At 50.5% G+C, this 23,413-nt stretch overlaps 1 protein-coding gene across 1 annotated transcript in view; it reads left to right on the forward strand.

Annotated features, from left to right (window-relative positions):
* Positions 1-23,413, forward strand: part of LOC131212705 (uncharacterized) — a 39,396-nt gene that overhangs the window by 650 nt on the left and 15,333 nt on the right. The window lies entirely within an intron of this gene.

The raw sequence follows: 23,413 nt of genomic DNA on the forward strand, positions 1-23,413 counted from the left end.
AGTGTCCCGACATGATGGTACTACGAATATCCTTCCTTTTTCTACAGCGCGCAGCGCATGCTCCGCGCCAGGACACGCTTCCTGGCGTCCCTGAAACGGTCTTTGACCCCTTTTCCCTCGGTTCAAGGATTTTCCCATGCTTTGGAGTGAGTTAACAATCCGGCCTCACGTGCTCCTCTGGCACATGCTTCGCGAGTTTGAAATCCCCTCAAAATTGGAACGAAAGGAATTCGCTCACTGGATCGAAAAGGTTGTCGCACTTCCAAAAATCCCGGTTCCCAAAAAGGTAACCCTCCACCGAGAGTAAGGATTTTGCCTTTCATTAGGGTGGTTTTATGCGATGTAAATATGTTGCGCCATCTCTCTTTGTTGGGCACGGCCCGGAGTTTGTAGTAAATTCTTTGCCGTGGAATTACGCACCAGCCATTTATCAATAGTCAACGTTTCAGTCAACAGAACCATCCGGGTGTTTTCCAGATGTGTGTTGGGGCCTCGCGTCGTGCCACGCGTCTACCGAATCCGATATTTAAACAAAACTAATCCCAATGTTTCTGCCTTCAAAATGGTTGGTGACAATTATGGCGTTTGTTTCACCTGTTTGGAGTTATTTTATGAACGTTCGGTATGCAGTTAGAAGGAAGGCCACTCGTTGACGGAAAATACCTTTGAATAGAAGGAACACATCGACAAGCTGTCGTGTCGCTGCTCGCTAGATATGCCATTTTCACGCCAGTTAATGTTAATAGTTACTTAAAATAACAGTTATCGATGTTTTGATGTTTTGCCATAAATAGTACAACTTACAATGTTACTAAAGGAACAATATTTTTAGGCCTAACGCACACATGGGCAGAATATGTTTACATGTATGAGCTTCTTTAAACCGTGCAAAATAAAGGGAACGACGTACGAATCATCATATTCATTCGAAGAAATCTATTGCCTTAATTTGAATGACAACGAATCTTCCCTCGCTTTTCTATGCGCAAAAGAATTTATAAAAATAGTTTAGTTCCAATGTCGCTTTAAACAAGAAGATGACGCTCCTACGACATACTATAGAATAAACATAGCTTGATCTTTTTTTTGTTTGAGCACTGCAATGCTTAGATTAGTAGTGTTTACCTCTAAAAGACCAAACAGATTCATATTTTGAATGCTCAGAAATACCAGCGTGAACCAGCATCCATTTCACCTGAAATTCCTGGTGGCCTAAGACTAAGCTCACCTAAACCGACGCCAATTAATCCTATTGTTTGTATCAACGACACTAGAGATGTGTGAAAAATGCATTTCTCAGAAAATTAGTGTCACCGTTTTGGCTACAGAATTTGTTTTCCACCGATTGGTGGTAAACAACAGAAAAATGAAAGAACAACTTTTCCACTGTCGTAGTTCGCTCTAAGTGTTTTTTGGCGAATGGCATATTCACGTAAACGCGAGTGGGCAATGTGCCCACTGGGCAAGGCCCTGATGCCTTTCTGAGAACCTCCTAACCGACCCCCGGATGACGTGGGATGTACTACGGATGTGTTTTCATGGGAAGCTAATTTGTTGTCTCGTATTGCACTTAGGATTTATTATTTATTTATTTATTAATATATTGACGCTCAACGGGCAGTAAAGCCTAACTGAGCACATTGGTTAGCCTAGGACGACATGTTACAACGACAGTAAACGAGGACGAACAAAACTAAGACGCTCGCGAAACACAGTTAAACTCATGTCGAAGTCGAAGAACTCGAAAGCAGAGTTAAAGTGACGGATGGCACTCGACATCGGTTCGTTGTGGCCGTAAGCAGAACGACTACGACGTTCGGCAAGAAACCGCGAACATCGTAGGGGCCTTATGGGCACGGTGACCAGTAGTCCAGGATCGAAGCGTAATTCTGATGTTTCATTCATAAATTTTGTTGGGTCGAGGTGATATAATTTGACAAAAAAGGTTGTGTGTCCTTTTTTATTACGATGTGAAACCCGAGAGTCCTCTTATTTAAAGTACTTCGTTTTATCAAGCCCAGGCTCCGTTCGAATGGTGTTTCTACTGCTAGTTTAGCAGCAAAGACATGGTTTGTAGAGTGGAAAGTCCTAATGTGTTTCTGAAGATAGTATTATTGGTAGGGAAGGCTACTTTTGTATAACTTTAAGACGATCGACAATTTCCAAAATGTTTAGTCATATGGGTAAAAATGATTTAAAAGATGAATATAGAGATAAGTTTAGTAATGCTGCTCACGAAACGTTCCAGAGCAGAATCATTTATTGAAAATTATAAGAGCATATAACTGGTTCTACAATGACGTAGAAAAACTATAAAATAATTTAAAAAATGCTAAATGGTGTAGTGTAACATTTCGCATTTGCTAAGCACTTTGCTTTCATTACAAACGGTTACGCAGCAGAGCGAATTCGAAGATCTGTTGCAATCGTTTCGTCGTTCCGACGACGATGCCATGAAATGTGTGCCTTTTCTATTTCGTTCCCGACTCGGTGGCACCATCATCGCAGAACTAGTGGTGGTACTGCTCCTGCTATTTTTACCACCTCTACATGCACATGTTGCACTTCCTGCCGAGCAAACGACGCGAATCGTTGCCGCGGCCGAGCTTTTCGAATTGTGTGACTGATGCATGCACTCTCTCCTCCTGCTCTGGGGGCTGCCGATGCACTTTCGTTTCAACATTCTCCGTCTCCTTGGGCCGGCGCCTCAATTCCGACGCCGAGCCCCAAGGAGGACGCCGCCGCCGCAGAGGGGGGTGTTCAAGGCCAGGGTTAGGGCCAGAACTAGCTCCTTTGCCACCACCTTCTATGCGGCATGCGGATGCGTTCCCTCGCGGACGATTCGAACCGACTTCGCCGACTTCGCGGCAGCGAAAGTCATCTCGAGAGTGAAAACGAACGACACGCGAACGCGACGACATCACACGCCATAACCTAGATTTCTGTGCCGGTCCGGTTCCAAGCCGGCGAGCCGCACCCGGCAGGGAGGAAAACCCGGCCCAGCACAGGATTCAGCCCACCGATGTCTATATATAGGGCTAGATTTTCCGGCCCACGGGAAGTGAAATGCATTTCCAGACTGCACTCCCAGACGCTCCCACGAGAAACACAGACAGTTCTCTTTCACTTTGTCTGATGCTTTTCGCTGTTTGGTTTTTTGTCGAAGATGTCCCATTTATCCGCGTCCCATTTGTTTTCAACTAATTTTGTTTTATCAGCTCAACAACTTCAGCTGGTCCAGTGGTCCAAAGCTACTACTTGAACATAAAATACACAATCAGTTACTGCCACCTGTTGATTGGCCACGTGGAAATGTGGAACACTTCTGGCGAATGCATTATTTATGTGGCGCCAGACCTTTCTTCTAGGCGCTTGAAGCGCTTCCAATTTTTCTCGGCTCAACATTTGTGGGTCTGACGGTCTGACGTCAAGTGTACGTTTTTCTATCACTTCCACCTTGGACTGCCTGGTTGAAACCGGACACCATCAGACAGGTGCCGGATCAATGCAGTGGTTTTACCCACAGCCAGCAAGCGAGCTACAAGTGCAGTCTAATGTCAAGGCGACAATAATGGCTGTGCATCGGTAACCCCTTACCATGGCGCCCAGGTATAACGAGTATAATCGATTAAGAGCTTGCACCCAGCTCGGTGGTTTGTGGGCTCCTCCCCAAGGTGTCAAATGGCTCGTTTGAAAAAAAAAATCAATTCTTTTTTATCACTTCGCAATATTGAAAGCCGCCCAGTGCCTTACAGTTTGCTTTACGAGCTTTACAGTTTGAGGCTGTGTTATTTTCTTTAGTCTTTTCTTTGTTGTTGTTTAAGATGAATAGTGACATCTGCAGTAGTGTAGTCATTCTTCTTGTTGAGCTGTGGACAAAAATGATTCAGACTCTCTTCGATGGGAAGAGAATATGTGGAATTCGTTTTGCGTTGTACAAACGTTGCTTCAGAATTTAACGACAGCATATCTCTCGTCGTAACACTTCAACACGTTACAAGTCAGTTCCAGTCAAAAGATGAATGTAAATAGAAATTGAAAACAATTTGAAATAAATGTAATGCTGCTCTCAATGCTCTCAGGAACAAACAGTCCTGTATTTTTAGTGTACCCGCGTTCCCTTTCAAAACATTCAATAAAACTTCGCACCCATTGCCATTTAAACCACGCTCACCCATTGGAATCCGCTTGGGCAAGCAAACGCCGACTTCTGGTTTGTTTTTTGGTGTCAATATTAAAAAGAAAAATGTGCATAAATCAAAATACGCCGCCCAATGAAGCCCGCGGAGGGCGGTACCGGGTTCGCGGGTGTCCGGTTCGCTTCCGATTTGTCGGGAACGCGTGGCGTGACTCTTGGGCCCCCGCCACGGTTAACAACCCGTCTTGACCATCGGGCGAGACCGGCCGGCCGGTAAGCTAGTGGTGCCGCTGCTCCTCGTGCTGCTTACGTTTGGCAAACGTGGTCGTCACGTAGCGATCGCGTTTGCGCCACACGCAACGCGAGCACGTCATTCATGGCTCCATTTAGGCGATCTTGTTTGCCGACTTTCCTCCGATAAATGCGCCCGCGGTGGTTCTGGTGACGATGTTTGACGATGTGTCTAGCGGTCACCTTCGACCATTGGATCAGTGGAACGGTTCAATCATCTCCGTTCATCGATGCATGCTTGGCGTGCATAACAGCGAAGGTCTCACAGACTACAACCGCACCACGCTAAGGAGGGCTTTTGATCGCAAACCAGAACCCCTGCGGGTGGCTTATCATTGGTTGACAGAGCGCGAGCGCGGAAACTGTTCACGTTGTTTACTGCTGGCTTCTTATCACGCTCGGTGACGGCGGCTATGCATTTCTCCCATCGACCGCCGGGGTTTGTAATCGGCGACCCCGGTAGGGTTAGAACGGATTTACTGGAAGCGAACCAGCGAACGGAAGTCGGCTAACCGGTAAACGCCGGTCTCGCAGCCGAAGCTATCCTGTGCCGCTAGAACGCAAATCCTGTTAATATTTGATTGGCCTTTTTTGGATTATAAACGTAGCAGAGTTCAGGAGCAAACTTCATTTAAATTTGCGATCTTTAATTGCACAACTGTTCTTCATAAATAAAAGAGTCAGGGCCGATGTCCGGGCATGTAAACCCTCTATTGGCCCGAGCCATTAGAGATCGGTGATCGTTGTAATAATGCAATCCATTCACTGTGCGTTTGAGTAGTTGTGGATGAGCGATAAAAAGAGGCCCATAAGTCTCTGCAATGATTATGTTCCCGCTGAAATAAGTAGTATAGGCAAACACTTTGTTCGCACCTCTATCAGTGGGCCGTCGTCATCGGCGTCAAGCTCTCCACCAGCCCACCGTGCGTTCCATAAAGCCCTTCCCGCAATCGCCGTGGAGTGCCGCACACGTGCGGTCACCTTGGACTTGACGACTGGCGCGCCAGCGCATCACTTCTGGCACTCTGCTGAAGCATTCGGTGCGGCAAGGCACTCGAATTAAAATGCATATACACTAGCCGCCGCCGGCTGGGTCCTTTGGAACGCAAATTCGTTCCAAGCGGTTCTCGGTCGTGCTCCACGTGCCGCCCTTTTGGCTAGCGCAGGAAGACGTTGCCCACACCACAAACATGCCCCTTTCAGGGTGTGCGCGATTATTATTATTGCTGTCGATGATTGCAGTGACGGTCTCAAATTAATACGAGACAATAATGGGTCGCCCCGGGCCGCGGGTGCGAGATATGGTAGCATGTGTGGCGGCTTCTCCGACGATTCACGTTTTCTGTCGCGTGTGTTTAGCGGACGCCGCGCAGTGGGGAACTGGAACTGGTCGCATGTGAGTGACGAAAGTGTTCGATCGGGGTGGCCGGGTCGTGTCGTATGCCGGGTGATGGTGCCCTCCAGTGACTAAGCCATCGCGACTGCTCTGTGATAGCGATAGGCCCGTTTCTTGGGTCCGCACGCATAGAGTTGTTGTTGAGGAACCGTCACCAGAAGAAGTAGAAATCTGAATCAGCATTAGGAATGCACCGGGCATTCAGTACTAGACGGCGCCGACGCGATGATGATGGCTCAGCAGAATGTCTCTGTCCTGCGGTGTGGCTCTTGTTTCCGTTTACGGCACCAAGAGACCTGACATCGCTGCCTGTGTTGGTCCACGTTGCATCCGTAGTCGATGGAACCACTGTTTAATATTTTTGCCACATTAACGGAAGGTTAACCGGTGGTCCTCGTTTAATCTTATCTGGATCCAGTGTATACTAAACAGATTACCAACTATTGCTCCTAACGCAATGATAGATTCGTTGTATTTTATTCAAATGAAACTGCTGCCCATCGCGTTTACATTCGTGTTTTTCCACCCCGAGTCGTGTCTAGGGCCGGACGCAACTTAAACGGTGCCTCCAAAATGGCGAAATTAATTCTTTTCCACAAGTTGATTAAAATGGCATCCCCAACACTCCCACCAATCATAAGCGGCTCCGCGGAGGGCGGCCCGTCGCCACCACCGATAAGATGTCAATGTCGGTGATTTGTGGCAGCAAATTGGGTGCGCTTCGGAATTATCTATTCGTTCCGCATCGGTGGGCGTGTGGGTGTTGCTGAAGGGTCCCACCTCACCCGGTGACGATTGCTCGCGGAAGGAAAATATTCAAATGTACTCGCAACAGGCAGGAGGAGGCAGGCAAAGGCCTGTGTCATGGAAGGGCACCTGCCACGACGATGAAGTGCGCGTACCCACTTGATAGGTTCCGGCGGGGTGTATTTACCATTTGCCGCCCTTCCCCACCACACTGTCGGGTGGGGCCGGCTTTGGCGCAGGTTCGGCACGTGTACACGATGGTCCAGCCGACCTGCGCGGGCTGCGGTTGCGATCATGATAATGCTTCTAATTGTTATTTACTGCTTCGCCGCGGGAAGTGTTTTTGATTTTTCGGTTTTTTGCTTTCCAATTAACGGTAACGATCGCCACGAGTGAGCGGCCATTAGGCACATTGGAATGCACCAACGGCTAGCGGGTCCGTTTTTCCGCAAATTATTAACGGATGTCGTTAATTTTAAAATACGCCAAAGGGATCGTTACGCCAGGCAATCGATAATATTGATATTTGTGTGGTGCATGTGCATCTACGAAGCAATAAACGGTTATCTATTCCTATTCGACTTATATAAACGCTCTGAGCGATTAAATGAAATGATTACTAAATAAACGATGGAACAATGAGATATGAACATTTTCTGAGATATTGAAACATTCAAATAAAATGTGATGGGAAAACAGTGAAATAGTAAATGTCACCAAGCACCTTATTGTGACTTCACCTCAAACAATTTATTTATAAAAATTGTTTCTGTTCACAGTATTTACGAATAGGCGTTTTATGCTTAAACAATAAAGTGTTCACCTCAAACAACACTGCATCCTGCATTTGCTAATATTATTTTTTTTGTAGGGTGTGAAAGTAAAATTGGTGAAGAGCATGGAGTTTAGAGGAGTCGCATACCTTTCGCAGTAATATACCTTTCAGGACTCTAATGCCGGATATGCCCAAACTCATGGTCAAACACCAAACATCTGCCCAATCCAATGCATCCAATCTGAAAGAGATTACAACAGTTTTGTACGCTGTTCGTCCCAAAATAAACTCAAAATAGTGGTACTTACATTTCAGGGTTTATTTTGGGACAAGGAAACCTCTCGGATGCATCACGCTTGATCACACTCATTGCCATGCGCGAATGCGAGTTGGGTCTACCGAAAACCTACGCTTCGTTGCATCTCTTGATCCCAGAACGCGTGCATTCCGAGTTTCCAGCGAATTTTTGGCCGCTGGCCAACCGGCCATCGTGTTAAATCTTGTACAGATCTGACGCCGGAACTGCCGTCTCATTCGTGCCCGAGCCCGAGCGCAATGGCGCAACAGCTAGCTGGCCGTTGGTCAGATTCCAAGGGCCGGCGACGTGGAATGCATTGGAAAGCAAATAATTTAACACCTCGACCAAGCGACGCCTTTTGCGATTCAAACATATCGTAAGTGCGGTCACTTACTATTGCGCATCAGGCATCAGTTGAAGCCGCGTTGTCCAGTGGAACTGTGTTTTACAAATCCACCGAATCCAGCGATACGATGGCACGTGTCGATCGCCGGATCGCAGATCGTGGAGCGTTTCCTGCATCGTTTGGAATGTTTGGCTATCGAGCACGATCCGTCTGCCACCGCCCTGCCGCCTTAATCCGGACGTAGACCGGAACCTTTTTTTCGGGGGGAGCCGAGAAAATAAACAGTTGTCACGTCGCGCGACCCGATCCTACTGGGAGTTGTGAAATGCGCAGTTATGTAGGAGGTCTGCCAAAGTACTGTCCGACAAATGATCCATTAAACGGATTATCTTGAAAGGTGGGTAAATTCCAATACTTTCTGGAACATGTTCCGTCTCGGTTCAGAATATGACGTAAATCCGCGGCATCCCCATTAGCAGTCTTCAAGTGGCCGCACTGTCAGAAGACCCACCAGTTGAGAGTGTAATTGACCACAGACCACACCTCGCAAGAACGTCTTAGGTCCGTTAGCTGCATGGTTGACGTGCGAGAGGGATCAAATAACAGTGTTACCGCGACGTATGGATGGAATCCACTCATTGACCTACTGACGAGTATTTTTGTGCAATTTATGACTATTTTCGGCTACGCTCTCTGCCCAGCCTGTTGGGTTGAACGAACTGTTTGGCGATCGGAAAAAGTTTGCCCAACACAACATGCCATATTCGGCCGCCTAATCAGTGACGCTTATCAACAGCAGCCCCCTCGATGGTGAGGGAAGGTCCGCCAGTTATGCTCGTTCGAGCGCGTAAATACTTATGCCGGGTGCGTAATGATATGCTAACGACGTAATTGCAGCCCGATTGCGCCGCGATCGCGAACGGATTATTAACCGTGGCGTGGCCACCTGGGCTGGAGTGGCGCGCGATTCAGCTTTCATTTTCAGCCGTGGGAAGCGCTGTGTAATCGCTATCATCGCCTTATTCTGTTGCGCACGTGTGGTGAGAAAAATTGGGAAACAGTCGTCCCGAGGTCTGATAGGTGGCTAATTTTTGGGTTCGCGATTTTTGAGTTTCCCAAATTGGTCCCCAAACAGTACCACAGCTCATCGTCCGTGAACAACGCCACTCGGCCCGTAACGTGCGCGGTGCCAATCGCACGCGCCACATCTCGCGCAAGGCGTCCTTCGCGTCGCAATCGCAATTTCGAGGTTACGGTCTCGGCGCGCGAATTCGGCGTTTTTTGCGCGCGCGCGCTACATTCACGCCAGACAGGCTGGCGGCCGCCACGGTCTCTGGCCGGTCTCAATGCACGATGCTGCGCAGCCGAGCTTTTTTTCGTCCCCGTTCGAACATGCTTAACCCCACTCTCGGTTCGGGGCGATCAAGTGACTCGTGACCGGGGCCCGCACGGTAGAACAACTTCGCGGAAGGCCTTTCCTAGTTGGCCGCCCGGTTGATGGGGTTTTTAACGTTTTAATTACACGAACGAATGCAAATGCTTGGCGCGATCCGCGCCGCATACATGATCTGCAAGGAACGGCCACTGAGGCAGCATGACTGAGACGTCGGACAGGACCGCCGATTGCAGTTTTGCAGGGGGCGAACGAAATGAGCCACAACGGGAACGATAATCACCAGAAATCGAGAAGGTCACAACAGCACCCCGATCCACAAGGATAAGATGGCTCTGACTGCTGACCAAGTGCCAATGAATGGTAATTGACCCGATGCGACGAATCCAGATCTGGACAGCCCTGGTTTAAATATAAGGACTAAATATTCAAATTTCCTACGACCACTTGTCGAGACTACCGTCCGGCGTTTAACGCCGATCTAGACCATAGGATTGCTTGTTCCGTCGATCGATCAACAACGTAGAGGATTAAGTTGTACCATTGGCACTTCTACGATGGATTAAATTCCATCTCGTACTGCGAACGGTAATCGAGATCAAATACCTGACACCTTGATCGTCGGCTTAGTCGCGCGGCTGACTGATCAGTTCGGCTGAGCACCATTTTGTTTGAGGTTAGGTGCGGACTCTCCAGTCCACCCGCGGACCGTCCATTGTTGGGCGCGATCGAACGATCGGTTTTGCAACTTTTGTAGGTCACCTCACACCCGTCCGTGTGTCGTGGCGGTGGCCTTCCTTCCCCCCACTAGATTAATGGAGTTTTAATGGAAGGTCTCTGGCTGGCGTGTCATGTGGAGAATTTTGCAGTTTTGATTGATGATGCCTGTCGCCAGGGTCTCTCGCGAACTCTGTTTTGTTTATTTTTGGTCCCAACTCAACTCCACCTTCTGACCTAGCGGTAGGTGCCAATGGGAGGTGGTGAGTTGCTCGGGTGGCTGGGTCTGACGTCAGCCCGTGACCAGATCGGCCATTACATAAAAGTCATTAGCGAAAACTCCACATTCAACTCAACTCAGGCGATCGAGAAAGTGGTGCTGCGTACGCAACGGAGCGCTCTTCACGGCAGATAAGTGCACGACCTTCCTAACGTCCGCCAGCTCCGTGGACCATTCCGTGATAAGTTCGTTAGTGCCCTTCGCAAAATATTTGCGCCGAGTTGAGTCATGAGTCGTAAGCCTAAGAAAGTGAACGGTCGGCCGGCCGGTTCTGTGAAGCTGCTATATTCAATTACTCCAGGACTTGAACTCCTGCTCCGACCGTCGGTGGTCGGTGTTTGAAGTGTGTGCTCGAGACGACAATCGAAAAGCTTCACTAATTTGGAAGTGAAATCGATGCTTTTTGCTTCGTGCCAAACGATGTGTAAACCACAAAAAAGGATACAGAAACCACGTGACAGGCTGTCACTAGTGGGGTCAGTGTCGTGGAAAGGGATCAACAGGAAAAAAAAAACGCCAGACAGTCGGAGAGAGACCTCTAGACGTCTTGGCGCTCCTGCCGGCGAGAGCACGTGGTATGGTGGTGTGGTCCGAGGCAATCTGGTTAAAACCGACCACGGAGACCGAGTCTGGGAACAGGTCTTGCGAAACCCTCCCCAGCCCGGACAATGGCAATGAGACTGGAGCGGCTCGCCGCGACACTGTCGACCGATTTGCAAATGGCAATCACTCATGTCGGGGACTCCTTTGATTAAGTGGATCGGTCGTACTCTCGTTGGTCGAGGGACGAAGTTGGGGAGTACTTTGTCGTCCGTCCTCGACGATGGCGGCTGACTTTTACCAAACTTCCTCTCCGAAAAAAAAGGTTGATCGTGAGATAGAAAAGGGTCCACCGCCGCCACCGTTGGGCGAGGTCCGTGACGATGGCAAACGCTACTAGACCTCAGCGTGTGGCAGGTTACGTGTTAGATGAACCTATCGCCTACAGTAATAGCAGCAGCATCGGCCACCCTTCGGCTTTGATTGACGGGATGACGGGATGTCTGGGCCGCTCGGAATCGATCGAACGCTCGCGCACACATAACCTTCCAAATATGCAACAAGTGGCCGCCGGCGTGGCTCGGAAGCGCTCCGGTTCGATTCGCAGCGCATTCCGCTGCCCCACCTAGGCCAGGCTGAAGCAGATGTTCGGTGGGTGAGCAAATTACGTAGCGAATTTGATTGACATGCCTCGCGCTGGGCTGGCCCAGCCGGAACACGTTATGTAAACGCACTAGCAAGAAGCCGCCGCCGCCGAACTAATGAGTTCGACAAATGGTCGGTCACAAATCAGGTATGGGGTCCATTGCGTGGCGATTAAAGGACGATCTTTCGTGGGGTTTGAGTACAACTCATGTGGCAGTAAAGTATCAATTACGCATCGAAACTGTAAACCCTGTAACTGCATACGCTCTGATGCATTCTTATTGCTTCGCTTGTTAACCCTCTCGCGGGCAAGATTCTCCTCGCCAAATACGGTCACGTACGCGGTACTCTGCGCTCTGCAGCGCCGATGAAAGCGATAAAGAAGACGTCGACATCGTAAAAATGTTTTCTTTATGGCGACATGTCCTCCCGGGCACGGCACGGTACTGGAGACGGCTGAGTGGCGACGGGAGACGGACGTGCATGTGTTATTATAACACTCAAAATGGGATAGTTTTCAGTATTGTAAATATTTCTCCTGCACCAAGTGGACCTTGTTTAGGTACTTGTTGGGTAATGTACAGCTAACATGTCGGTTTGGATATTCCCTTCCATTAAACCTATATTTAATTTATGTTTTGTCAACTACTGCAAACAAGTACATCTGGTTGACTGATCCACGAAAGTAGTGTGAAATCCCAACAAACAAGCTAAGGACTGATATTTTTCTATCGTGAAAGCAGTGAAGCTACAGCTCTCGTTACTTGCCTGGCACGTGTCGTGCCGCTCCGAAACTACCGGGCTGGGGAATACGCCCGAGCCGAGCCGGAGCCGAGCGGGAGGATCCACTCCGAGGAGCACGTTTGTGGAGCACCGGATCGTCGTGGATGCGCTGTTAGCGCCTTTCCTTATCGCTGGACGCCATTTCTTGACATTGGCCAGCTAAAGTGCTAACTGATAGCACGATAACGCAAACGGGCAAATATTAATTAAGCGCAAATATTGACAATAATCAGCGCGCCGTACACCAGCAAACCTTTTGCTGGTGGCGAGACGCACGAGTTCCACCAAAAATGGCCCAACATGGGGCGATCTCGCGAGGAGGACCCCGGGAGGATAACTCTTGGAGGTCAAGAAGGCTCGAACTTTTCGCCTCAAGGATTACACGCCTCTTGGCCGTCGTTTTCGTGCCGTTTGTCGATCTTGGGTAATCGTTGGTACTTAAGCACTTGCTTTCGGCGATGACATCTGTCGGGCCTTTTTGTCGCGAAACCAGAGCCCCAAAATGTCACTTTCCCCCATTGGGGTCGTTCAAGCGTGTAGTTTTATGATGTGTTTTTACTTTACCTATTTGCCTCCCCCTAAAAATTCGTGCCTCGTGGAGGAGGTGTGCCTTTCGAGTGTCATTTATGCGAGAAGCACAATGAAAATTGCGGATCGAATTGGCGAAAGTTTATGGGAGCGCGCTAAAGTTGGCGATGACGTCAAGCTCTGCGTCGTGCCGGGAAGTGATTCGCTTCGTTCCGCTTGGATCGGCCGCCACAGACAACCGGTCTGGCAGCGCGGTTCCCGCGACCGGTCCGGTTAGCCACCGGAGGACTCATGGACGTGCCGGCCGGCCGGCCGGCTAGCAGACTCACTTTCATTCGGCCGTGATGGACAGATTTTGACAGCTGAAGGATCGTGCATATGACGAGTGTGAATGTGAATGGCTTTCGGCGTCTCGGCCTCGAGTCGTCCTGGGTGCGGTCGCCCAACACTGCGGTTGATAAGCCGGCCGGCTGAATTGGCTGAGAATAACCTCGGACGGACCGAACCGACGGAAGAGGCAGCGGAGTGCGGGGTGTTCCGAGCAGTCGCGGCAACCGCCACCCAGCGTGCCGAGGACAAAACGCGCCTGAAAATGGGTCATCCGTCAATCAACGGCCAAAGTTGAAAACCATCAGTCATTGGATTTCGCGAGCACATGGCGTGCACGCAAGACTTGGCGGAATGCGCAAGTAGCGTGTCGGTGCTGCGATGGCCGATCTTGTGTTACGGCGGAAGGCGAAGAAAGGAACATTTTCGGTGGCTGGCCACCATGTCGCGAACGTTTCTCAATTAAGGTCCGAACGCGCTGGCTGGGGGGAACCCGTCGTGTACATTGGCAAGGCACTCTCACTGTGACCAGCAGACAGTCGGGCGTCCAATGACAGATTAATTAGACCATAGCGGCCGCGCGTGTTGCCGTAGATCCGGGTCGGAAGTGTGGCCCACGGGGCCAGGGCGTGCAGCGATCACGTGTTCCCTTTCGGGCGCTACCATCCGTACGTTCCGACACTTTTACGCTAAAGTTCTTTCTGAAGTGTAACACCCTTTTCCACTTTCTGTAAGTCATTGGCGCGTGGGTTTAAACGTTTAATGAAATATTTAAATCGTCATGCATTTGGCGGCAATGGTTGTCTTTCTACTAAGCGAGTTCGAACTAGGAGTGTTATGCATTACATTACATACGTGTATAGGATGTTCAAAATAGCACCCTTTAAACTATTTTAATTTAAACTAAAAAATGTAAGTGAAATATGATTGAAGATCCTTTTTGAGATCACAACATTTGTACACTTAAACACTTAAACCAAATCGATATTGTTCGAAATATAGCCTAACTAAAAGCAGTAACTTAAACCCGTTGTTTTATCACACGGTAACACGGATCATTGACATTTCACTGGCTTAGTGCCTTTCATATTTCTAAATTCGTTATTTTGAACAAATAATGGGACCATGTAAAATTACCTTAGCGCGCAAAATTAACGCAACAAACTGCGTGCTTCAGTTTCTTATGTCGAAAAGGGACAATATGTTGTATGAATTTTGTCAGTACATTTCTCTTGTGATTTGTTTTTTCAATACAGCAGACACTTCAGCACAGCCTCCTACACGGGTCAGCATCCGTGGCGGGCCAATGCCTTGGGTACACACGTTGTTTTTTTTTGTACTTTTGTGACCAGCCTCACCAGGCAGCGGCCAGACAGGCGGCAGGGCAACCACCGTTCGGTGGCCCCACCGAAAGTAATCGTTTATTTGTTTGCAAATTGAATTCGTAAATATTTTGACAGCTACCCAGGCCCCAGAGCTGTTCGGGCCGAGAATCCGGATCACCATCCGCGATCCGCGATCCGACTGTCTTGCGTGTATGTGGCGGAACGCTCGCTGTAGATATGATGGAGTGCGATGGAGAGCTCCCTGGCCACCCTGGGTCCCGGAAGATCACACCCTTCAACGGTGCCGTCGTGTTTGCTTACATATTTAAACCTGAGACCAGACCGACGTGAGGATGCGTACTCTCGTTGGTTGAAATGGATTTTTGGCGTCTTTTGATTCCAATGAACCGGCGCGATCGGCAACCACGAGGACCGTTGGTCAGCCGGGACGTGAATCTTGTTTTTATTTTCGCCGATCTGCTTGATGCGATGACGGTGATGGACACTGTGGAAAACACTGGCGGACAGAAGACATCCGATCGTGTCGCTGTGTGCAAACCGACCCGATTAATCCGGACCAAGTCGGGTGCTCCGTCGACGTGTTTATATGGCTCGGAGCTTGCACAATTTCGCACCATCGTCAAAGTCATCCACCCGGGCCAGATGGTAGCCGATCCGAGTGCGAAAGCGGATTTTTGGTCGTAAAAATGTGGGTCCAAATAAACACTGGCCGAAGACAGTGGAGAAAGAGTTGTGCCGTGTTCGAGTAAGACTATCTAACAAGTACTAAATTTTACGGAATTACCGTGTGTCTCTCGTACTCCTTGGCGACGTCAAACGCGATCGTCGCGATGCAACGATAAACTTGGCGTTAGAGTGTGGCCGTAGCGAATGGGTGTAATAAAATGTTGAAACGCCACTCCCTCGAACGTCAGTAAAGCACACCTCCGATCGACCTCAAGGTGTACCGTGTATGGTGAATTTAAATTCAAATCTATTCAAAGTCGCCGCCGGAGCGTTCAGGATCGTGCAAAGTGGTGTCGATCGTGGGCGCGTGGGTTTAATCTTCGCCGAGCCGACTGAAAAGCGCCTAGAACCGAATCGCGAGTGGAATGGAATTTTTCCCCCTCGAAGGGTCTCACAAAGAAGCTACAAAGCGGAAGGAAAATCCCCAGAACTGCCCAGTGAAGCTCTTGATGGTGTGCTTCGCGTGACTCAGCCTCACACCCAAACTTGTCAATCAACGCCACTAGTGGGGCGACGCGATGTTCTGTGCGGTTGAGACAAGGGAACCATCGATGTGGGCAGCCATCGGATGTATCTTTTCACGTGATCTTCGCGCGAAGGACGACACCGGACCGAATGTCGACTTCTCTGGATTCGGCCGCGTGCGACCGGATGCCCTTCTTTGGCCCGGTGCGGTTCTGACCAACCGGGTTGGCTTTCTTTTGGCGGCCCATTTCTTCTTTTCTAGGTGAGTCGCGTTTGCCACCAAGAACTGTGCGCGATGGCAAACAGCTCCCCGTCGTGGCCGCCGAGGTCGGCTAATTGAGCCAAGGAAAAGAGAAAGGAAATTCTAACCTCATTTCGGTCGGATCGGTTTTGCCACTTGTTTGACAGCTAACAAGATGGTGTAGCGATACCCGGGGCCCCAGCTGCTTCACCATCCAGAGGGGGCCGGTGGACCTCCGCCAATTTCTTTCTTCGCCCTCGGTTGCTCGGATCCAAAGGCCGTCCAATTTGCCGGTGGCCCAATTCTTCGCTCAACTCCATTTTTTCTTGCTTTTGCGACCCGCAGCAAACCGCAAGTCGTCGGCTTTTTGCTGTTAGAAAAATTTGGGTTGTCTTATTTACTTAGTCCTTCACAATTAGCGGTCCACGCACGTCTTGTAAGGTTTTTGTTTTCTGGCTCTGGGAGTCTGGTGTTTTTTTCTGGTCTGCGCTCTCTGATTGATGGCATTGAGAAATGTTAATCTACGAAAATGTGTCTACAAGATCATCCGCTGCCGGTGCTCATAGCGGGCGATGTTCACGATGTTCCAGTCGAATGCCAAATTTACGGAAGCGGCAGCTGTGCGCCGACGACGATGCCGGTGATGAGCCGTGAAAACGGACCGGTCTCGAAACCCCGAAGCCACGGCGCGCACTTCAAATCGGATGAGTAACTGCTGCGGGTGAGAACATCCATAATCTGCTTGCCCCTCAGGCGGGCACCGGTTACGCCAAGAGTTATGGTGGCGGTTTTATCGCGAAACATTCTAAACGAGATAAAAAAATTGTTTTTCTTTTCCGTGAAATGAGTTACACCGTGTTGGTGTTGTCTCTAAGGTGATCTACTTTACGGTTGTGAAACGAATGGGCGTGTTTTACAGTTGAGTTCTTTTCTAAAAAATCATGTCGGGCTTATTTAGTTCGAATTCGAACATTCGACTGTCACCGTGCGTACGTCCTGTAACACGTTAACTGGTACGAACAACAGAATACCTTCATTACGGAAGGAATTATTTTCCCGGCGACTGTGAGTCTTACGTACCACCAGCTGCTAAAAATAGTGTCCCATTCTTTGGGCCACAAAAAAATGCACCCATTTTCAGGGCCACAAATTTCGACATTCTGTTAACGTCTTTGAAAAATGATGCACTCACTCCTGTCGTAGGGGATGAAACCGATCGGCGCGATGCACTCGGTTGCCATTTCCTCTTCCCTTTTAGCAGCAGTGCGCTTCTAGTGGCCGTGTTGGTCGTTGGCCAAGAGCTGCGAAGTTCACCGACGTCCGACGCAAGGGCAGCCACTGGGTCCCACTGAGCCCACCAGACGCGCTACCATTTCAATGTACCACGGAATGCAGCGGATGACGAGTTAGCCAACTGTGTACCGGCCACGTCATATGCGAAGACTCGTCTCGCTAAGCACTACTTCAACCATGATGCCCGTCTAAGTGCGCCCGTGATATGACAGTTACTTCGGTCCGCGTGGCCTTCACGATCAAACGATTTTTTGGTACCGGATTTGGCAATGAACTTGGATGGACATTTGTTCCCACCGGCCGCCTCAAGCCAAAGTGATTGATAGTCGGTGGTCCGTGACAGATATTTATTTACATTAGCAGGTACACTCTACCCGCCCGGCAGATAGTTATTGATAGTTCTTCGTCAATTCACTCGTTGTCGACCGCGGGTCCCTTGACAGCTTAATTAGCTTTCTCCGGTGGCCCCGGCAACAGCCCGAATGTGACGAACATGTGGGTCACATGTGCCAGGGTTCCGTCGGTAACCAGTGCTGTCGGTTCTTGTAGAACGCAATAACCGGTGGCCGATGGCTGTCCTTGAGATCCGGCTGTTTGAAGGTGTTTTTCGCTTGCGCCTGTGTCTCACGCAAATGCGCATCGGACGTTCGCATAATACCCGTGGTCCCGGGATGAAACTGGAGAACCGTGTCGCTGTGTCCTTGGCCGGAAGCGATACTGGAATGTGATGGTTTATTTTTAAACGGCACCGACGATGCGGACCGAGTGGTCCGCTTTCGCCGCGGGAGTAAGCAATATGTTGTGACATACTCATCCAACCGTCACCGGATCGATGCATGTCGCAGTGTCTTAGCTCGCGCTGAGCGTTGTTGTGACCAACGGGGTTTATTGTTTAAAAATAAATCAATTTTGCCGACCAAGACCACCTTGTGACATCATCACCGGAGTCCTGATCGGGCCCGACGGTGCTGGTGAATCACGCACAACAGGCCATGCCATGCTGGTGGCAATAAACGGAAGCGTCACGCCGGCTAACACCGGGCGTGCGTGACACGGAAACTCTCGAAAATGGTGGAGGAAAAATTTCCATCGCCGTTCAACAGGCCCTGACCATGGTCCGCGGTTTCCGCCTGTCGGTCGACCACCAGGGCGCGCTGGTGCCATGCCGCACGACGCACGAAATAGCATTTATTTTTAAAGCTAGAAAATTCGGGTCAGATCATGACTCTTGAACTATGCTGGCGTGCTTAGTGGTGTGTCGGCTGCGGGTTTTGTGGAAACGCTTCGAAGCGGCACAGCGAACGGCCCCGTAGAGACCAATCTAGTCTAGTAAGTCCGAGGCTCATAAACCTCCCAGGGAATTCCCATTGGCCAGGGTTTACGAACCTCTCATGATGTAATTAAAATTCAGTTCCTCCGTTAATGCGTGCTCAATTTGTAATGGCTTTCTGATGCGATGATAATGAAGGCGCAAAAGCAGAGCAGCGCCGCTTTGGGCAAATGATTTCTATTTAAAAAATCGTCCCACAGCACTGCTTCCTAAAGTCCTCCGGCAGGTGTTTGAGCCCCTCAAGGGTCACTGACCCGCCCACAAGGGGTTTTCCTTACCAAAAAGATCCCAAGACTTCCGCGCGATTCAGAACCGAATCGGTCGTCAGCAGCTGCAGGTGTCATGTGCCACACTTTCTTCGAAGGGGTTTCACATAAGGCCAGCGGGATTGCATAAGGCCACCGGGGCCACCATTCGAGCGTCACGATTGAGCCTTTTCCACGCCGAGCGCAGCAATTAGTGAAAGCTAACCGCCTTCGATTCGCAATCCTGTGGCACCTCGACTGATGGCGGACCGCTGGACCCGCTAATCGCTAATGCGTCCCGCGGCGGGTAATTTCTTTCATCTGTCTGTTGCAGGTCGATCGGCAGCCGATAGGTGGACATGACGTGATCACTACACTCCACACTCCGCCACGGGCTAACATCTCACTCACTGTCGGGACTGAACAAAGTGTCGACGACTGGGCCGCGCTTGGCCGGCCAATAAATTATCGTCTAAATGAGGGCCGCTCGCTATTTGACAGATCAATCGGCCGGGGCTCAGGTCTGTCGGGCGTAAGTGGCTGACGTGTTCGGTAGGAAAATCACTGGCCGCGAAAGACGGAAAAATCGTTGACTCTCGTCGTCGTCGTCGCCGTTGTCGATTGTTGACGACTTGCGGCCGTTGCTGTGACGCGCTTCTTGCAACAACATCATCGATTGCAGCGGTGCTATGCACCGGATTTTACGATCGTCCTCGGGTTGGACCACCACCGCCATTTTACGATCATCTTTTGTTCGGTAGATGCCCGCGCGAAACTATCCCGCCGAGCGGTGAACTTTGGCGCAAGGTTCAAGGAAGTGCTGGTTGCCGCAAACCGTTTGATTGCCAGCTCGCGTGTGTATCGGTCGCGTCTCTGCTCCCGACGTCATCCGGTTCGTGAGGTGTTGGAAGTTCTGCCTGAAAGAACCGGACCCTGGGACCGGTCACGTGACGGGGTCCGGTAGGTCGTCGTTCTCCGTCTCGAGCTAACGTCTCTCACGAGGGCCATAAATTATGTAGACCCCTGGGTGGCAGTGAAGATAGAGTCTATCGTTCAGTCCCCAGCCCAGCGAAGTCCGGTGGAGCGCGCCGGTGGTTCAGGCAGGCTCCACGCAGACGGCAGACGGTGAGGCCTTTTGCACGCTCTCGGGCCAAGGTTTGGATCTCAGTCAAGGCCGTTCATTGGTTTATGGTTTGTTTTTGTTTCACTTCGCCCCAGGACCGCGGTGGCAGAGCCGGAAGTCCGGTGGAGCCGGAGGCAGAAATAACACAGACCACTTAGGTGTTAGGCTTCCTGCGCCCCACGCCGGCTGTCGATGCGAGATGGCGAAGCGGGAGCCACGCGATAATCATCCCCTGGTCCGAAGGCCGCAGATGGCTTCGTGTGCTGTTTTTAAAGGAAGGAAGTGCAGCGGCACGAAGAAGTACCGTCCTATGATTGGTGCCCGTTGTGGGACAATCATTTTAATACAGATAATCATACCCCGGTATGATGCTCGCTTCATTATGTCCGGGAGGTAATCGTTCACATTAAAATAACCGGTAAAATGAGGCCATTTAACTTGATGATTGGGACATGAGTAGTGTCAACATGCTGGGTCATTATGGAAGTGCAAATATTCTTTTGACTAAGTGCCGTGAAAAATTCAATCGGTTTGGGTGTGTACTTAAAAAAATGTACTAAAAAAAATGTGAGTAGAGATGTTCAATATTCTCGATGAGGCTGGAGTGGTTTTGAGTCTAAATTCGGGAACAAGATGGCCGCTACTGTTGAACGGGACGACAAGGAGGCAAGAGTTGATTGAAAGTCGTACGAAATGATCATGGCCTTGGTGTTAAACAAAAACACCGATAAAAGACGTACCCTGCAATGTACGCCATTCGCGAGGTTCGCTTTATCGCGCGGAAGGGATTTAATGTCCGCAACAAAGGAATGCCATTGAAAACAGCAAAATCGGCGCATTCTCAGCGCGCTGTGCGCTATTTGCATGACCTGTTGGCCTTCCATATCCCTTGGATCACACGGTGCCCGGTTGCACGGCGTGGTCTCGGGGCGAGTGTCAACTGCCAACAATCCTGTGCGCCGACCATCGAAGTAGGCCCCACTTGCTACGGGTGTTTGTTACTTGTATTAATATGTTTCCTGCCATCCGTATCGAGTAGCCAGTGGATGCGTGTTTAAGCCGTGCGCACTGCAATTACCGCGGGCTACAACCTTCACGAAGTGGGTTAGTTTTAGGCCATTAAGTGTTCACCATTTCACCGGCATCGCCTACGTGGGCCGAGTCGGCGCGCTCGATCCGATTGCCTGAAGCTTGTGCGAAAGTAGCAGATGCGTGAGCAGAGGAATCTGGGCGCTGAGTCGGGTGACCTTCCGAGCTATAGCACACAACCTCTTCTAAGCGGACCCCACGTCTCCCACGGGTGGCCTTCTAGGGTATCGCCCGCCCGACACAGCCCGAGAGTAGCGCACCGCGGTTGAGCGCGACCATTTCTCGTCCGGAAGAGCCGGTCCCGTTTTCAAGCATCGTTAATCGCCTCCGCCAATATGGCCTTGCTGTGTAGCATCGAGCGCTGTGTTGTGAGAGCCGGTTGTTCTTGAAGTGTCAGAGCTTATGACAGCGATCCTTGCGCAGCCGCCACCGGCCGCTTCAACGAGTCTTTCCCCTCAGCAATGCTGCCACTCGAGCTCCTCGTTTCAATGCTATTCTAACGGCTCATAGTTTGAGGTCCCACGATCAGACTCCGCGATTCTCGAACAGGAGTGCCCGTCACTTCTCAGGCTCCAAGTCTGGCCCCGTGAGTCTGAGTGGAGCTCAGGAGTAAACGTCGATTGTTGTGCAAAAATCTCGCGCAGAACAAAAGGAAGATCGCCAGCGTCTGAAGGGCTGTACACACTTTTTGGGGGGTTCGCGCCTGTTCCGCGCCTGGTCTAAACCGGTAAATCGGGGGTCGCTTCACGCGCGAAGCAAGAGCAACATTCTAAAACAAAATATCCTCTTGCTCATCCGCGGGTGCGCCGGCGCCGGTAAGTAATGGCTTAACCATATGCCTTCGACGTTACAACGGGGGGGCTGGCCCGTGAATATGGGTCAATGTCGTGTTTTATTTTTGCGGTTATTCGCGTGAAAGAAAGACGTTGATCACCGTGTGTGCACCACGGCACTGAAACAGCAGACAATGTTCCGACAAGACGACACGGCGGCTTGACTGAGCTGACGGGGCTCTATTTTTGCCAGCCTATGTAGCGATAACATAGGGGGTCTAGGGTCACATACGTATTATGTTTCGCTGCTTGTAACATTGTTTAGGGATTCTTCTACGCTACCAGCTCGCCACTCGCCATCGGTGCACAGTTTATCTACTTTTATTTTTAACATGCTATCTTTCTGAGCCAACGCTGTTCGAACGCTGCTAATTAGATTGGAGGAACACCTATCGCTGGGCGCATGGAGGCGAACTCACCGGACCGTGGCCTCAACGCTCGAGGAAGCACCACAGGGCGACGTCGACTGGCGATGATGATGATGACGGTGACCTTCCGCAAATATGGGCAGAACGAAAAGCTCGGGGCCATGCACTACTGCACTATTACCTGCCCACCGCCGATGGGGTCCGGCGAGTGCAGCATGGTGAAGTTATGTCTAGACTTACTCGCCTCACCCATCGGTGAGTTTCACCCGGGAGAGAATTCTCCACCGTCGTCGTCGTCGCCGAAGCCCGTCCGTTACGGTTGAGAAATGCGAAAAGTGAAGGTTGTTTGCGGCGGTTCCCGGTGTGTTGGGGTGCGGTCAGCTAGACTGCCGGTCGGATGCAACAGGTTGGCTGCGGGCACTTGTTCTAGCCCTCCTCCCGCCCGTGACTCATGCACCTTCACCGAGCTGGGATGGATGGGCGTGATGGATGATTGCATAAACCGCGGTCTGGTGAGCACTGTAGTAACGAGCAGCGAGCCGGGGCTATGATTATTCAATTATACCTCCGTTTAGACACCCGTCCCCCGTCTCATTGCGTTGGCAAAAACCAAATGGACCGCGACGTGGCTCCTTCCAGAACCCGCGCTTGCCCGGTGCGCGTTCGTCATCGACATCAAGTAACAGGCTTGGTCGAGTTTTGAAACCACAATTGAATCAAATTGATATCAATCAGTGCGTGCGTGCGAGTTAAAAGGAGCAGCTTTCCTTGGGGGTCTTTGGTACGATCGCACACACAGTGCAGCTTCCGGTTCGGGCCGTCGTCCCGTGGCCGAGACGAACCGGATGACGCAAAACGATATTTTCGTTCGTTAAGCACCGGAGTGAACATCGCACAAGGATACTCCCAACGGTGGCGCAGGCCCCATGCGCAAACCGTCACACTTCGCGGCACAGAAGCCGTTCATTGGAATTGATTGAACGTGATACTCCGTCTCCCGTTACACTCGTTATGTTTCATCGGCTTGGGGCGACTACCCAATTGATGGCCACCCATTTCAATTCCAATCGCCTGGGGACTTGATCATCCATCCCTGCGGTGGTAGTGCGTGTGGCTAATGGCGGTACGTTTGGGTTTATCGCCGGTCCAT

This window comes from Anopheles bellator, chromosome 2, assembly GCF_943735745.2.
Source record: "Anopheles bellator chromosome 2, idAnoBellAS_SP24_06.2, whole genome shotgun sequence".
Classification (NCBI taxonomy): Eukaryota; Metazoa; Arthropoda; class Insecta; order Diptera; family Culicidae; genus Anopheles; species Anopheles bellator.